The following is a 13,557-nucleotide window of genomic DNA, read 5'->3' on the forward strand; positions in this document are numbered from 1 at the left end:
TGCTAGAACTCACACATTCACACATAGACTTTCATCCACCCCTCAGTGTTTTCCGGCAAAGGACATATTAGTTTTCGTCCTTTGAAAATAGTACGCTTCTACCATGGTGAAAAGTTTATCCTTTGTAAGTGGGGCTCGTTTTGTTGCTTCAGCCAGAAGGCTTTTTCTAATTTCGTTGCCCCATTCGTACGAGTACGACGACGATCAAACGGCACAAAGGCCAAACTTTTATATCATGTATGTCACATAAATTTTGCAAACGCTTCTCAACCGAATAGGGGAGTCGGTCCGTCGGACGGTCTTTTTCATTAGGACAACGACGACGTTGTCACAACACATGGGGAACGTTCTAGCAAGCGAGTCACCCAGAAGATGTTCAGATTAAAAGCCGCCTGCCCCGTTTAAAGCGTACGGAACAAGTGCAATTATTTATTACACTTTATGGTTGACACTGACAGAATAGGCTCGACCGGGCGTAAATCTCGGATAACAGTTGGGGATGGATCATAGGAAGAAAACAATAGCTGAACATAAGTGGAGGTTTGATTTATGAGTAAGGGATTTCTAAAGGTTACGTTTGGATGAAAGGAAATTATTAATCTCAGATGTGAACACAAGTTCAAACAAAATCAAACGAAAATGTTGCAATATTAATGCACGAAACAAAATAAGGACAAATATCAAAGCCTGAAGGCGGTAACCAATAAAATTTTAGATATTTTAAAGTTCAAACAGTTGAAGATTGGAATTGTATAGCTTTTTTTCATATTTTATTTTGTGCAATGTATATGATATGCAAGTTTGTTACATGCAAGTTTTTGTCCAATTTGTTCCTAGAATTTGGATTATTTTTCATTATCCCTCACTTCATTATGTTTCAATTCCAAGTGACAAAATAAGGATTTCAAATTCGTTCCATCCGAGGTAAGCTGAGTTAGAAATCTGCTATTTGTACAACGGATTTAAATACATATTTGTCATCGGAATTCTTGGTGTATGTATTAAATAAACGATTAATAAAAAAAAATAAAAAAATACAGGATGAGTTTTTTTTCGAAAATTGAATTTTTAATGCCTTAAAAAAAGTATAGACAAAAGGAAGACAAAAATACTAGTAGGCTTTGATTTTTTTGACGCCGCACACATTTATTTCGAGCTCCGTGAAATTTTTAATTAAATGAAGTTTGAAAAGTTAGAACAAGGGTTTTTTCAGCATTTGTGTTGTTCTTAAATGTTTGTGAAACACAAATCCAGTTTATTGTGAAATAGTGAAACAAAACATTCCCCCAGCTTGGGTGAGAAATTGAAGCCATCATGGTAGTAAATTTTCCCCCAGATCTGTCGCTGTTTCCTTGGCAAAGTCCGCCGAAAGTTGTCCAAAAGCAAAATTTTGAAAACGGGTGAAAATTCTACAATATTGGAATGAATATTCCTCCCAGCGTTGACTCGTCATTGCGTTTAATTCTGGCCAGTGAATTTTCCTCCAGATCCTTCGCTGTTTCTTTGGGAAAGTATTCTAATAGTCCAAAAAATCATATAACATAAATCGTTTCCCAATGAAGCAGAATGTGCAGTTCGTCAGATTTCATCGAATATGGGGATGAAAAAAAGTGATGTTTTTCGTGGAATAAACTAATGGAAGCAGTATTGGTGGCTCAAAAAAGGTGTTTTTCTGTTTTTCTGTACGTTTTCTGAGTCATGGCTTATTGGGACCAGCAAGTTTTCTGAAGTTGCTACTCGAAGATAAGTATCCTTTATAAATTCTGTTACGTTGATGGTGCGGTAAGTGGTAATGATGATCATTGTTATAAATTATTAAATATATAATAGCTTAACTCTATTACATGAGTTGAATGGGGGGTTGGACAGGGCATCAAATTATCGGAAAACTGATACACCATGGATTGTGGGTTCAAGCCAGCCGGAGTATCTCGGCAAATTTGGAATTTTGAGAAGGTTACTTAGGTTTCTTTTCAGGATTCTTTATTTGTTTCGAACAGTTGGGAGTGAGTAAGATGAGCCAAACCTGTCCCAAGCCAGTGGTAACGGACCCCTTGGTAGTGCTGCAATTATTGTTGATGAGTTAAGCATGAACAATATTTGAATGTGCGTCGAGACTTCCCGTACCGACTCGGGTCGAAAGACCTATCAGCCACTGGTGGGTTTCATACATACATATACATTAGAGTGCCCCAAATGACCCGACTTTTGAAAAAGTTATGCGCTGCAGGCTAAAATTGATCCTAGGCCTAGTATAAGATCTCATGCCAAATTTGGGCCAGATCGGATCACGGGAAGGGGTCGCTCAACGAGCCTGAAGTTTGTATGGGATTTTGAGACATTTTGTTCGGGAGAAACATGAAAACCCAGTTTTTCATCAATAACTTTGGTTCCCATCGGCCGATTTCTTTCAAAAACGGGTTTTCTTAAAGCCTAAACTATGAAAAACATTTCATCCGAAGACTGCATATCGATAAGAGTTAAGACAAAAAAGTTATTGGACTTCCAAAATGGGCTAAATTTTTTTACGGTGGTATTCATCACTGCTAATGAGGCGTCAATAAGTTCGACCGCCCCGACTCATTTACAGTGATGAATACCATCCTTAAAAAAGTTAGCCCATTTTGGAAGCCTAATAACTTTTTTGTCTTAACTCTTATCGATATGCAGTCTTGCGATGAAATGTTTTTCATAGTTTAGGGTTTAAGAAAACCCGTTTTTGAAAGAAATCGGCCGACGGGAACCAAAGTTATTGCTGAAAAACTTGTTTTTCATGTTTCTCCCGAACAAAATGTCTCAAAATCCCATACAAACTTCAGGCTCGTTGAGCGACCCCTTCCCGTGATCCAATCTGGCTCAAATTTGGCATGAGATCTAGTACTAGGCCTAGGATCAATTTTAGCCTGCAGCGTATAACATTTCAGAGGTTTTGAATTTCCCATACAAATTTGGGGCAGTCTTATATACATACATACATACAAAAGGAGGACAAAAATACTGTATTAAAAAAATAAGTAAAATCCATTTTAATACACCCAAAATTCTGCCTTTACTCCATTCATGAGTTCCCAATATTCAAACGCCATTGGCATGAAATGTGAACATTAGCGGCGATGATTGGATTTGAGACCGCAGGCATCAACCTCCCAGCCCAACCGTATTGCGAATGACAGAAGGAAACAAAATAATAACGGTTTCATCATACCATCACAAGATAAAGGAGGATAGAAACAATGAATGAATGAATTGATCTGCTTGGCTAATGCTGTACGTACGTCTGTGAGGCGGCAAAAAAAAAAATTAAAAAATTATAGAAAAGAAAATTTTTGTGGGTTCGTTAAATTGTTTTTTATTTTCTTTTTTCTGAGTTGAATTATCCAATAAGATAAAAATCTCATAAAATGTTTTTCTGTTTCGGTCGATTGTTCATTTTTAGTTGTATTGAATTATTTAGCCCATGCTTCCGAAATCAATCATTTTCACTGAGTGATGTTTGACTACATTCAGAGCCAAAAAATCAAAGCAGTCAAATTTTCCTTCTTCAACCAAATCATACAAACAATCATGCATGACAACGACGCTTCTGTATTTGAAACACTTTTGCGATACATGATGAGGTAAAAAAGGACGCAGACTATCAGCAACGAACGTCTCGATGCTGATTTCCTTCCCCTAACGACTTTCAACCTTTAGGATCATAACTGATATGTATCAGTTCTGAGCGATCTATGTAGGCTATCAGATGATTTTTTATTTTTCGTTTTGCCTAGAAGGACAAAATCATGACTAGGTAACCGCAATGAACTGTCAGCATGTGCTAAAGCTTTTTTGAACATGTGGTCCTGGTATTTATTCAGATTTTTCCTTTTGAAACATTAATGATCGTCTATCAATAACGAGCATTATCAACAATGATGCGAGGATAGACGTTCGGGAATGATTGAGGGAGCGACGTTCAAAATGTATCACCAAGTATGTCGATCACCGTCGATTAGCCACGTGACGAATAGCAACGGTAGCCTCCGGTGGGGCATGGTATATCTTCTTGTATCAAGTTAGTGTTGATTTTCGACATATATTCAATGGGTACTTTTACCACGTGCGTATCACAGCACTCGGAGGTAGCATCATTCTAGCTAGAAACCATTCCTGATTGCTTTTCTTGAGCGATTTTCCGACCACTGAAGCCCGTGAGCTAGAGTCTTCATGCCAGTGGCAGGAATGCAATAATATCATCTTTGGCGCAATGCACATTTCAGCGCATTTTTGGCACATAGTTAGCTCCGATCGGCATTGAAATTTTGCAACCTCTTCTTTGGGTGTGGGATTAATGCTTCATAGGTTCATGGTTGAGCACTTTTTTATCGTTTCATATTTATATTCAGGCTTGGTAAAAGTCATCGTCATGAGGCATGAAGCTGTGACTGTGAAGCATCTTGGTCCGTCAAACTCATTAGACTGTTCCTTAACGACCAGTCACTTCGTTTGCCAGTCATTCATTCCCCAGTCATTTGAAGCTAAAAGAATAACCTAGTCAAGCAATCGCATTCAAACGACCGATGACGAAAAAGAAACGCATTTATTATTATTGTTGCTCCTGCCAGCAAGCCGAAGACGACCGAAGACGAACAAGAAAAGCATTTATTATTATTGTTGCTCCTGCCAGCAAGCTCGTTTTCAGTTTTTTATTGCTATTGTTGCTCTCTGCCAGCAAGTCGTTTAATTAGTTGTACCTGCCGTCAGCAGATGGCGGCAACGTTACACGATTTGTCTATGTATCGTGTGACCAACATCTTTTAAATAAGTGGTCGTGAATCTCGTTTTTAAGCTTTTTTTCCTCAGATTTAAGCATTTTTTGCATTGAGAGCATAGGAGACGAAAGCTCAAATCTGAGGAAAAAAGCTAAAATCTGTCAAAAAAGGGGAAATCTGAAGGGAAATCTGAGAGATGTGCTCCATACGGTTTGAATAGCGTTGCCGCCGTCTGGCCGTCAGCAGCCGATCGAAGTGTGAAGAGATTTGCCAGTCACTCTCAGGAGAAATTTTGACCATGTGTAGGAGCTTCGCCAGTCGATGATGGAGAAATGTTGATTGTTGTCGTGCTTCATCCGTCATGCGAGTAGTGAGGCTTCGTCAATTGAGAACAGTGCCAGTCGTTTGATGAAACAAAACTAGTCGGGTCAAGCGTGACGGGTGAAATTTACCATCACTGTTTATAACGGTTCCGTTTGCTGGTGGTTTATTTAAAGATATTTGAAGGCTTTATAACACTAACAATTAGTTTAATATTCAGTAATTCGGTTTGAAGATTATTATGTCTATCCTTAAAATAATCAAAGTCGCCGCCAACCGTGGCTTAGAGGATAGCGTTCAAGTCTTCTAAGCCAAAGGTAATGTGATCGAATCTCGGTCAAGGCATACATAGTACTCTTTCTGGGCGCTGTTGGTTTTCAGCATTTGTGAAATGCTAGCCATCATATACCTGAAAGATGTACACCTTAGAGTTAAGTAAATTAGATCTTTTAAAAGAAACATTAAGAACACTGAGATCTTATATGTGTGTGTGTTAGTTTAAAAAAAAATCATGTGATGTTAAATATTGAAAGATTTAACCCAGTTAAACTAACAAAAAAAACGGAATAAAAATATTGTTTACTAATTTTTGTGTAAAAATTGATTTTTTAATCAAAATTTTTTATAACTCACTTTATTCTAAGATGGAAAAATTTCGCCACCTTTAGTTCTGGTCTAAATTTATTGAAATGAACGTTTTATTTTGTTTCAGGTATGAAAAACAGCAAAAATGACAAAAAATATTATAAAAAAAACAAGAAAAGGCCTAAAGGCATGAATAACATGATAATAAATAATGAAAAATGAGTTCAAATGCTCTAATATGTGTTGTAAGCCTACTTGGTTGACTTCAAAGAGCACTTTCGATTTTTCTTATACCGTGGTTTAATTAAAGGGAATCTTTCGATTGCTTTGATTTAAATGTAAATGGTCAAATATTGACTTAATTTTTTGTTAATGATAATGATAATAGTTTCTTTTAGTTCTGAGCGAAAATTCAGTTGAGAAAAACCGTTCGATTTAGGTAACATTCGATTTTGGCGAGTTCGGGCGTGTTGCCAAAATCGAACGGAGTCTATATATTTAATTTTGGTTTAAATTTTGAACAGTTTGAAACTGCTCTCGGAAATGATCGTATAAAAATACTCCGAATTTTTGATTCCCAGTTTTCATGAAAGAAGCCTTGAGACACAATCAGTATTTTCATACACCAATTTAAAATAATGAATTGGTCCTGAAATCCGATTTTTAACCCTTTAATGCAAAGCGTTGTTTTAAAACAACAATAATCAAAATCCAAACATCTCGGAAACACTATATTATTTATATAGTATATTTATGGTATTGACAAAAAAATTCTAAAGATTAAAAGAATTTAGTCCATGGAAAAAATAGTCCGTGGCGGAAAAATTGCAATTGTTTTTTTTTAAGTAGTTTTTGGAAAATCGCTGTTATTTCTGTAGATTTTCAAATTCTAATAATTTTTTTAAATCTCAAACAATCACAAACACCTTCCTGCACCCAATTAACAACGTTTATAATCATACAAATTACGGCGATTAAAATCATATAACAATTAACAACGTTAGGAAGAAATTAGCAACATCGTATTAAAATGAATCATAAATTTCTAAAATTATATTCCAACTTTGATGAGCTATAACCCTATAACTTTTATAATATTCAAAAAGAAAAACGATTTCGAACTTTTCTAGTTGTGTTTTTTGAATTAAAATGTTATTATTTCACTGAATCAATAAAGGGTTGCTTTAAAAAAAGAGTTATCCATTAAAGGGTTAAACACAGGACTCTTTTGTTTCTGGCAACTCTCCCGAAAACTTAGTTTTGCCGAAATCGAATCATGCAAAAATCGAAGGTTATTTCCATCATTTTTATTTTTACGAATACTAAAAATAATCCATTGTTATTGTAAAAGCTTATTTTATCAATTTTTGTTAATTTCCAGTCAATTTTTGTTCTGTTTAGAATATTGTTTGTTATTTTTATCATTTATGTTATTTTCGTTATTGAACATTTTTAACGATATTTTTGTCATTTTTATTTGTTATTTTTATCATTTTGGTTATTTTTGTCATTTAATATTTTTTAAAGATTTTCTTTGTAATTTTTTGCCCTCTTTTTGCACGTGTTTTGAGTACTTAATTTTTTTTTTGTTATTTTTGTTACATATTATCAACATGCAAGTATGTTGAAACAAAGTTATAATCTTTGTCAAAATCATATAGGTCACCTAAAAGCGGAAAACATAAGGTAATGTTATTTTTAAAAAAACCATTCGATTTTAACACGTGTGCAAAAATCGAAAGTGGTGTCTGTACATGGTAAGCTGAATACAAACCATTTTTTGTAGGTACTGAAATTCGTTACAGAGCTCATTGATTTAGATTTTGGATTTTGCTTGTAAATGTAAACTCTGATAAAATGAAATCCACTTGATTATAAATGACAAATTTCAATTCTGAATTCTTTCTTTTTAAAGGCGCCTTTTTTCAGAATTTCTTCCTCCAAGTAATTTCAAAACGTTTTCTGAAGCCCTGTGCTCTGCATTCTATCTTGGATTCTGAATAAGGTAATATTTTATTTACAATGCGTTACAATTCTAGGTTCAAACTCGAATTCAAAGTTGCGTAAATTTTAATTTGAACAGCTTTTTTTATTTTATTTGTGACATAAGCTAACCTCAGAACGGCATTCGTGTCTTACATTTCCACGACTCTTTTGCTGATTTAAGATTCAACCCACGAACGATTTTCATATATTTCAATTAAAACAGGGACGGCAAAATTGCATAATAAAAAGGAATTTCACCATCACATCCGAAAAGCTGCATGCGATTGCTGAAAAAGAAAATCTGTGTTTTTGCGAAAAAAAAAACTGACATTTTATGAATTTGCTAAAAAATTCTGTGATGTTTTTCTGTGATGCTTTCTCCATTAATTCCATCGAAAAGCCTTGACTCATCATATTTTTCCAATTTGAAGCAAGAAATATAAAATTTAAATTGCCCTAAAAAATAATAATTTTTTAAAAACACTTACAAATTTTCAAAAATCTGTGAAATCAGTGAATCTTCCAAAAATTATGTGTTTTGTGACATAGATTCTGTATTGAAAATTTCCCCAAAATTCTATGACATAACTGATTTTTCTGTAATTTCGGCAACCTTGCTTGCGAATCGCTTATCCCTGCTTTCGAATATGGCATTTTACTGAGTTTCAATTAAATGTAGATATTTTGTTAAAGAAGATCTACAGATGCTTTCAGAAAAGTATGAAATGAAATCGAAGCTACGCACTCTTTTCCAAATTGACAAGCTACCATTTCTCTCCTGGATGATATTTTTTCATGAAACTTTCACACAATTTAGTTGAACTATCCAACTAACGTTCTACAAAATTTGAACGTTGTAAAGACTTCAAACTGGAAACATAGATACCGCTATTTCCGTAAAAAAAGGGAAATTTGGAATCGTTCCACCAAATTTACTGTATCTTCAAAAATTTTCATTGAAAAATCTTGAAATTTGGTTCAAAGCTGTAAAAATGTATGATCTCGTATCTGCCTAAGTTTCATCAAAATTGATACACGCGATCAAAAATGGTGCTGGTTTGAAAAAGAGGTCAATTTTCGCCCAACAGACGATTTCATTCTTTTTTGGACGCATGTTTGTACGGAAAACATCGTATTCTACTTATTCTTGGTTTTTCTTTCAGAAAATCAAAATTTATCACAAAGAATGATAAAAATTGACATAAATTTCACTTCTTGTAACAGCTAAGAGAAGCTTAAAAACATTAGAAAACTGTAGATGGACCTATTTTTCGAAAAATGATAAATCTTGTAGCCAGAGCGAACTGAAAAATACCACCATTCCGAATTGATTTTTTGAGACAAAAAATCCTGAGTTAGGGAGGAGAGTTGATACATAAACCCCGTATAAAGCGGGCCACAGTCTACACCACTTTTGTATAAACGCGATGACGTTCGATGACATTCTGCCGCTGTGAACACGATTTGCATCGTGTATAGTACTGCTTGAATGAGCGCGCAAACGGTTGGAATAAAATCGTTCCGGATCGAATTATTTTATGCAAACCACCCTCTGTGGCATGGTGTTTTGTGCTGTTTGTACAAAATTCAGGCCATTTACTCAGCCCCAGCCGGGGTGGAGATGTTTTTTGTTGTTGCTTTTGCTATTTTCGCCAGCAATCGTTTGTGTTCGCGGGAAATTTGTTTTTTAATAATAGAAAAAATATCAGTTATTTTTTGACCAATTTAAACGAAACTTACATAAAAATATATCAGTGTTAATATGTTTCACAATTTAGGAAAAAAATGGTTGAAGTGTGTAAAAACTACAAGCGAAAAAGTACTGAAAGTCAACCTAAGTAACCAAATGTCTCATAGATACTTTATCTTGCGCATTAAAAGTTCACATTTGGCTAAATAAAAGGTAGGTACTCGAGAGTTCCTTAGCCCCAGTGTTTATGCAATGCAATGTTTGAAAAAAAAATCAAAAAGTTTTTCTCAACTCTGAAGTTTATCGTAGAGCAAAACTTGTTTGCAATCATAAAACTAAGCTTCTGTGAAATTGTATGCGGAAATTGGGTTGATTTTCATCTCGTACAGGCCAAGTGAATTTAGTCAGGTAGCATATTTGGCACAGAAAATCCATGCATCTCTCCGATGGTTCTTAGCCACTATGACGACGACGTTCACCCTTAAAAGTTACTTCAGAGCTCCCCTGGCCAAGCCAACATCAACGACCATGCGTGAATGTGTGTGCGAACGCGCTTCGGACCAAGAATGCAAGCGCGGGTGCGCGCGCGATAAAAAGGCGTGTCTTCATATCTGAATTGAAACGTTCCACGGGCAACATACAACTGGCTGGCCCCTAGGCTGGTGGGCTGCTCGACGGCGCTCTGGGCCAGTTTTCTCATTGGCCAGCCTAGGCGATGGCCACCGAAGCCATAAATTATTTTTAATTATAATATAACACATTTATATTCATTCGCCTCGCCCGCCAGTCGTTGGCGCGTTCTTGTACGCTTTCGACGACCTGAGGGGAGAGCAGAACAGTTTTGTTGGTTTGTCTGCAGTGTGGTTCAATTACGTCATTACTTTTATGGGCACCGTCGTCTCAGGTCAGGCGAGGTGCTATGCGTGGGCTGCTGGAGGAGGGAAGCGAAATGGTCATTTACTAAATTAATTGCACATTGACGTGGTTGTAATCTATGCTCGAGTGGTCAGCGCAAAGCCGAACCGAACGACGTCGGTTCTTTTCCCCCCAAGTCATTATCTGAATGTAGCAGACTGAACGCTGACCGAAGTTGGGCGAAAAGGCGATGATTTTGTGCACCCGAAGTATGGCATATGGGGTGTAATTGCGGTAATTTAGACTGTCCCCTTCGTGAATGGTTTGCGCGCGCCGTGGTGTTTCTGACTGTCTAGAAGGATGGGGCAACATCTCGTCCGATATCGCGCCCGGGGGGAGCGTGATGGCCGCGGCACAGTTCTCTCCAAGAAGGGAAGTTTGGCAAGTTGGACGAGATGCTATCGGAATCGGGAGAACCGAAGAAGTAGCGGAGATTCTGAGCTGGCAAGTTTTAATTAGATTCAGTCTCTAAGCATTCATGCTTTCGGTATCAATTATGTGGGCCAGCTTCGAATGGGCGGCATTAGATCAAAGGGAAATTGTATGTATTATGCTTAGAGGGCTGGGATCGAAATGGCGTCCTCGGACTTAGTGGTTGTGTAAGAAAACGCACTTTTTCGGTTTGAGAAATGGCTGGTCTCGCTCTCACACTTGGGTGAATTAATGTTTCTTAATTGCTTGTAATTATTTTGACGGATTGCTGACGATATTTTATGGGAAAATTTTAATTTGCGTCAGTGCCAAGTACCCGAGTCATGTCTTTTTCTTCTGTTCGGTATTTTATTCTATTGAACAACAAATTGCATAAAAGAAATATCATATCAGTAAGACTTTTGCAAGGAAGTCCGTTTGAAATAGATGCTTCGAGAAATAGATACCAAATCCTTATATTGAAACATTCACTTTAATAATGCAAATGCCTAAAATTGACAGATTTGGTTGTTAAACCTTAGATGATCCTTTAAAGATTTTTTTTAATTTTAATTGCAATCCAAGGATAAAAAAGATTATACATTTGAAATTCTGAGGATTCATTCTGACTCATTCTGTCCCTTTAAGTTATTAACTTTAACCTACCAACATCATACATATCACTTATCAAGAACACAGCAAATAATCAGTTTCACGTAAAAATACTTTGAACGTTTAGAGAATGGAAAATATAACTGCGCTCCACTGTATCTTCAAGACTTATTGTGTATTAAGATAACATAGGGGAATAACACTTGTAATGCCGTTAGTTAAAAACAAAATTTAGATAAATTGTGCGCTCCGAATTCGCATTCAGGTATCGTTGATTGCTCGTCAAAATTGGAAATGGTGCGTTTTTTTTTTCTCTTAACATTCCTTCCGGATGGAAAATTAAAATTAAATTGAATATTACTCGAACCACTCACTTTATAAGGTGTGATATACAATTCTGTGAACAGTGAGGAGAGAGCAAACATTAGCATTTGCAGGAGTTAGTGACGCTAGTCAATATATTTAATAGTACCATGTACTTTTTTTAAATTTAGGACTGTCCGAGCAATGAAGTAACGTATTCAACCAAGAAACACAATTTTTTTTTAAAAAAAATCCTGAGAAATCAAAAAGGTGCATTTACAGTTCTTGTAAACGTGAAAATGGAAACATGTATCTATATACGTCAAAAACTCGTCTATACTACATATTTTGATAGTGAAACTAGGTGGAATAGATCGGAAATGGTTGATGTTCAAATACTCTTGAAACTGGTTTTATTTCAATTCCCTCGATTTTCACTACGGAATATTTTTTTCGCGTTCACTGCCATTTCGCTCGAAGTGTAAATGCACTGAGCGAACGTAAAAAGGAAAACGAACAAGTGTGGTAAATATAAATTCTTCGTTCATTTTCACGTCCAAATGGCAAAGTGCATTCTAAATGTATTTTTCACCGATGACGGAAAATTTTTTTGCTCTTTAAAATTTGTTTTCATAAACTGCAAGCACATTTCAAGGCAATTTAGGGCTTAAAAAATACAACTCACTTCCATGTTTGCAAACTAGCTGATCCCATACGAACTTCGTTTCGCAAGCAATTATAAAAATGTGATAACGCATGATGGATTTTCTTTTGATAACATATTCCTTACACTGAATAAAAAATACCTTTTAAAAAGAGTATTAAAAAGTTGGAAAATCACCCTTATTAACAACGTAGCTGTTTCTTTCCAGAACTTGGTCTTAAATTCGTACGTTTACCCGTTAAATTTCCACAAAAATGTTACAAAAACCTTTGCTGGTTCATGAGAATGACGCTTTTTCGTTGCATGATTATCCGAAATTGAATACTCAAAATTCCCAATAAATAACTGGGCACAAATTTCTTTTATCAATCCTTTGCATCTACTCCCCTTTTTCCGGCCTCTTACACAAAATCTGATACCTGAAAGCAAATATCCATCCTTCAAAACACCTATTTGCAAAATTTCATCTCAACCCGATGTATAATAACGTAGGCTTGCCAAAAACTTTTAGAAAAAAGCGGGACACAGCCAAGAAGCGGGACATTTAAGAAACTCTTAAAAAAAGCTTCATTGTATTGCCAAACTTATACTTATACCATCACCTAAAGTTGTTCATAGAAAGTTCACTAGCAATTTGGTTTTCGTCATGGGCATTCTACTACACATCAACTTTTGAGTGTAACTAATATGATTAACGCTAGCAAATCTGAAGGTCATTCAACTGGTGTTGCTCTTCTAGATATTGAAAAAGCTTTTGACAGTGTTTGGCACAAAGGTTTAGTAGCTAAATTAGCTCGATTTGATTTTCCTGTATATCTCACCAAATTTATTCAAAATTATTTGACTAGCCGAACCTTACAAGTAAGCTATCAAAATTCATGCTCTGAAAGGACACCCATTAGAGCTGGTGTCCCTCAGGGTAGTATACTTGGGCCAATCTTATACAATATTTTTACTTCTGATCTTCCTGATGTACCAGAAGGAAAAGGTAGAAGATTATTTGCTAATGATACTTTGCTTTCAGCCAAAGGTCGAAATTTACGGGTGGTACGCAGTAGATTGCAACAAAATTTAAATTCCTTTTTGAATTACTTGAAAATGTGGAAAATTTCTCCTAACGCTTCCAAAACTCAACTTATTTTATTTCCCCATAAGCCAAGAGCTCAATTTTTAAAACCTAATGAAAATCATTCCATAACTTTTAATGGGGTTTCATTAGAATGGTCTGATCACGTGAAGTACTTGGGACTCACACTTGATCGGAATCTTACTTTTAAAATTCACATTGAAGATATTCAATCTAAATGTAATAAATACAC

This window comes from Uranotaenia lowii, chromosome 2 (genome assembly GCF_029784155.1).
Source record: "Uranotaenia lowii strain MFRU-FL chromosome 2, ASM2978415v1, whole genome shotgun sequence".
Taxonomy (NCBI): Eukaryota; Metazoa; Arthropoda; class Insecta; order Diptera; family Culicidae; genus Uranotaenia; species Uranotaenia lowii.